Genomic DNA, 6,008 nt, shown 5'->3' with positions numbered 1-6,008 from the left:
GATGCAGATGATGAAATTAATAGGTTAGTGAAGATGGTGAAATTGAAGAGATCTTGAATGAACCTTTGCCTGAAGGCGAATATGTCAATGACTCAACTCTTTACAAAGGCAAATTGTTTGACGGTAAATGTTTCTGATTTTTTCAATTGGGGCCAGAGAAAAGGTTGGAGTGAGAGAGATGAAAGAAAAAGGGTTGAGAGGAATGAGAAAGGTAAGTAAGGGTTTGGGTTTTTTTTTTTTTGAGAATAAAAATTATTAAAATAACCTTAAAACTTATAATCCATGATATATAAAGATATTTTTGTCTACTAAAACTTGGTACACATTATTAAAATATACCAACTGATACGTGCGTTAGTAAACCCACGTGTGTGTATATATATATATATATATATATATATTTGAAGGAAATTTATCGCTAATACGAGTTATAATTTAGTGACTGAATTTGTTGATGAAATTAACTATTAAACAAGCTACCAAAACAAATATATTTGTTAGTAATACAAATACTAAATTACAAATGTTACAAATGGATTTTAATAATAAAATTTGTCGATTTATTGATAAATTTGAATTATTTTTATACTCTTATTTCTGTTGATAACAAAAATTCTTATAATGATTAAGTGATATTGATATAAAAAACAACAATGATATTAACACAATACCATGATTAATTCTAGTACCTTAAACACTAATTTTATTTTTATATTTCTTTATCTATAAAATATTTAACTTGAGTATAGGAGTTGATCTAGTATTTATATAATTTATTTGAATTTTATTTTGAATCGTACACTCATGGAATTTAACACATATGTGAATCATTAGAATAAAATTATTATTCTTTCTTATAGAATTGTTATAAAACGATATGCCGATATGTAGAGTTAAGTAATGGGTGTTGCTCCCTCCACCTCCACAGCCTTCTCCCTCCACCTCCCCAATTATCTTTAATTCCAATTATATCCTTAAAGTTAAAATTTTTTATTTTTATTATTTTATTATTTTAATATTTTAATATTTAAATATAAACTAATATAAATATACATTATTAAAATACATTAAAAAGATATTCAAAAATAATAAATCAAAATATTAAAATATCTAATAAAATAATAACAGAAACATAAAATTAAAACAAAGCTTAAACGAATGACATCCTTCAACGGATGTCAACATCCGTTTAAGGCGAAACGGATGTCGACATCCGTTTTGCCTTAAACGGATGTTGACATCCGTTGAAGGATGTCATCCGTTTAGGCTTCGTTTTCATTTTACGTTTTGGGGTTAGAGGATTATTGGAGAGATTATTGGAAGGATTATTGGAAGGGTTTAGGGTTTAGGGTTTAGGATTATTGGAAGGATTATGACTACGTACCTGGAGAGGAACCACGACAAGCACATTACACCACAAACGCACTGCACCACGTACTGCACCGAAAGCAAGAGGAAGATTGCTTGATAATTCTTTTCACGATCACTGAGCTTTGCAGAAAAATATTTTACTCATACAAGGAACTACGTAGGTTATCAGTGAAATATGTTATAAATGAGTAAAATTAAAAAACAATAATTCTAAAAATAAAATTTTACTGAGGGGCAAAATAGTAAAGGGGAGATGGAGGGAGAAGGCTGTGGTGGTGGAGGGAGCAACACCCTTAAGTAATTAACTAACTATTTAATTATTAAATGAATGTGTTATTGGTTTGGGTTTTGTGTATTGTTACTGGGCTGGGCCACAGTGATGTCCAACCCATTATTTTTTACTGTCTTTTTTTGCACCTATCAAATTTCTTCCTGTACCGCACCACGAAAATATAGGCTTCCGGAAATTTGATATATGTAAAAGAAGTAAAAGAACATAAAAACAACAGAGGAAGGAGAGAATAACAAAAATCAATGAATGGGCATAAAGCATTAGCACATTCGAAAATACAAATAAGTTATTCAAATTTCATATTACACAAATAAAAAGTTTCAGGAAGAGTTAACTAAACATAAACACAATGAACCAACTTTCATAACCTACTTATTTGTTTTTATCAGCTGACTTAAAGATTGATTTTATACTTTTCCTTGAAGAGAAACATTAAGTAAACAATTTAATTGATTTTAGCTTAAGGCTAAATCTTCAAAGATATTATTTAATATAATATCCACTCTTCATAATTATAACCTATATTATTAACCTATATTGATTCTTATACACGACTTACAAAGTACAAATACACATATCACCATTACTTCAATGAATATTTCAATCAATCAGTGCTTTGACTATCATGGCAAACAACCAATCAATTTTTTTTTTCAGTCATTTAGAATAAACAAGAAAAAAAATGCTTATATGAAGCAAATTCAGGTATTCAAAACTAAGGTAGTTGAAATACATTAAGCAGGTACAAAAGCCACAAAAATCCTAATTTCTGTTATAAGTGGCAAATCAATCTCTAACTTACTAGCTTTGAGATAATTTAACCCTAAATCATCTATCAATCCTAAACTACGATACATTAACAATAAAAAAAACTAACACACTACAAAATATTGTATAAACAATCGAGAAGAACACATGAATGATCTACCTAAACACATCAAACCCAGTCATTGTTAAATCATTTACCTCATGAAAAAATGGGAATAGTCATCACCACATACTAATGGCGACTTAACACTAAAATCAACTTTGGTAACTTAGTCATTTCTTTATTTCATAGTTTTCTCACAATTATATTTTTTATCACGTTTTCTCTTATATATATCTTTTTTTATGTTTTGTGTTTCTTTTTCAGATTATCTCTTTGATACAATTTGAATATTAGGTGATACAATTTGGTGTCAGATGACATGACCATATTTAGGAAATAGTCCGATTATTTTGGATTTGAATACTTAAAAGGCACAAACAAAAATAAATTAAAGAATAACGCAAAATAAAACACACATAAATATGTCACAATAAATTGATAAATCAATGAAGATTTGTCATAAAGATTAACATCTTTGATAAGAACTAGAGCTAGAGATACCACAATCGAACATATTGATAAGAATTAGAGTTATAATCCAAGAATCAATACAACCTTCTCTCAATCAAAAACCCATTTTCATTTAATGACCATCTAAGTTATATGAAAATGTATTTGGTGTCTTTATATATAGGCACAAATGTTTAATCCATCCAAAAAATCCTAAAAGAAACCCCAAAGACATTGGGGAAAAAAATAACTTGAAAATTTAAAAACAAAAACAAATTATTTGTCTAGCAAAACACCTTTTTTTCCTAACAACTACTCGACATTCTCGTATAAAGTACATACGCTTTAATTGCTTAAAATTTATTCTAAAATTGTGTTCCAAGCCATGAAATTCATGTCTTCAAGTCCTTTAAATTGCAAAGGTTCATCCTCAAGTTCTTATTATATTGAATCAAAAGACAATTATCTATCATACCCTCCTTCTTGAAGAGAATTTGTCCTCAAATTTATATCACTTGAATATTTTTTCAACTTTGTATTGTATTAAGAGATAGTCCTCTATTACTCTCCTTATACTTTGTATACTTTATTTTGTTTGTTATGTTAAAATGACAAAATGATAATTCATAAATTTATTTTATATTGAAGAATTAAATAAATGTAGAAGTGTATGTTTATTAGTTTGCACCCACTTAGCCTTAATTTTAGTCCATGTGAGATCCACCACACTCCATCATGTCGAGACATATACATTTAAAATGTGAAATGTGTGATCTGATCGTGGATGGTACAATAACTCAATAACTCAACAAACAACAAATCTCTCGACAAGAAATGATGCAATAAGTTTAATAAACAATAAATTTCACTAGGATAAGTTATACTTACAACTTTGATAATATGTTAAAAAATGAATTTTAACGGTAATTCAATTTTATAAAATCAATTTGTAAAATGAAGTTTATCCCTAATTATATACTGTAAACTTACATTATTTGTAAAATATCCAACATTAGTACTACATTTTAAAATAATAATTATTGTTATCAAAGTAATAATAATAATCATGAAAATTTAAAGATTTTATTATTACGTTATTTTGTTAAAGAAGTGCCAAAATGTATTTTTCTAATATTTTGCACATTGAAAAATCAAATATGTCCGTTGCTATTGATAGAAGAACATGACATCTAAATAAAGAAGTATTATATCAACCTTATTAATCAATCGATACCATAATATTCTTTTCCACATTTATTCTTTAAATAATCGTTATTTTAAATTATAAAAATTATATTTAGGGTTAAATATGTTTTTAGTCCCTAAACTATTAGCCGTTTCTGGTTTTCGTCCCTTTTTCAAAGTAACGTACAATTTGGTCCTCATTCTTTTCGAAACGTTCATTTTAGTTCTCGAGAACTAAACACTGTTTAAAAATTTGGTCCTCATTTAGCAACAAATGAGGACTAAAACCAAAATTTTGAGGACTAAAACGAACATTTTGAAAAGAATGAGGACCAAATTGTACCTTAACCAGAAACGACCAATAATTTAGGGACTAAAAACATATTTAACCCTTATATTTATGTTTTTATTCTTTAAATAACCGTTAATTTAAATTTATTTATTTTATAAATTAAAATAATTATTTTACTATTTTATCTTTTTAAATTACTATTCATTTTACAATAAAAAATATATACACATATGTATACATGTAATGTGTTTTTACGACATGGAATATACGAAAGTAATAAAGACCATGACTTCTAAATCTTTTAGGTCTTTCAAAATCGGTATACTTTACTTTTCTGTTACTTAAAGTACTAAATCATAATAAAATTTAAAGAAAACGAGTAACTCATACTTAAAAAATTAACGCTCCAATTTTCACGGTGTTACCAATTATTCAATAAGTTTCAAAACTTTATTATAGTACAAAAATATATTTTTAAAACCTTAACATTCAAATGTGTATAATTTATTTAAAATATAAAAATTCTAAAATATTTGTCCAATAAAAATAACAAAGGAAATAAAATAACTTCACTTACATTGTCTTAAAGTTCAAACCTAATAACTTTAAATAAAAATTTCATGTTCATATTCTGTCATCTCTTGAATCTATCATGCTTCACTAACATCTTTAATATCATTTGCTCATATATAACACATTATACGATCATCGTCGATAATACGATTTACAACATACAAACACAAAAACGTATGAGATAAACTACCATTAAAACAATCATAATAACATGATATAAACACGCTGATTATATCAACCATAAACAATCACCCCACACATGGTACTAATAACAATAGGATTCTTAAACCTCTAACATAAACAATTCAATCATAATGAATTACTCTATCCCCGATCCCTGATCCTCAAACCTCGATCCTTCATCACTAACCATTGATGTTATCACTAGCATCTTACACACTGGCCCTTAATCTATCAACTCATTAACACCTACGCTACCTACTTACTATAACCATTATAATAACACCATTATCAAGATAGCATAACCTAAAACATCTTTAATATCATGATCATCATCATAGATACACCATCATTATGACTATTGCAATCATGAATATCACCATAAGCATCACCATACTATGAACACCATAGTGGAAAGAGTTAGACTCACTCTTGTACCTTACCTCACCCGCTTATAGCCACTCATACAGACCCATCTGTAGCTTCTCCTACAGATACACTCGAGTCATCCTTCTTTTGACTTTGACTTGTTCCCCTATCACACAAGGCGGAACATCTATCCCCCACCAAAGAAGATTCAACACTCGATTACCATTCTCTTTTTTACAACTATTTGCCAAAGAGAACACCACTCTCTTTTCAATAAACAATGTCAAAGAGAGTCACCCCTTTTCAACAATCAATGCCAAAGGGAATATCCCTCCCTTTTCAACTACATATGCTAAAGGGAGCACATATTCGCAGATAAAACTAGAATTTACTAGGTATAACTAGTAGACCTATCCATCACTTTC

This window comes from Vigna umbellata, chromosome 8 (assembly GCF_029865625.1).
Source record: "Vigna umbellata cultivar VRB3 chromosome 8, Vumbellata_1.0, whole genome shotgun sequence".
NCBI lineage: Eukaryota > Viridiplantae > Streptophyta > Magnoliopsida > Fabales > Fabaceae > Vigna > Vigna umbellata.
Note: the sequence above shows the minus strand (reverse complement) of the source record.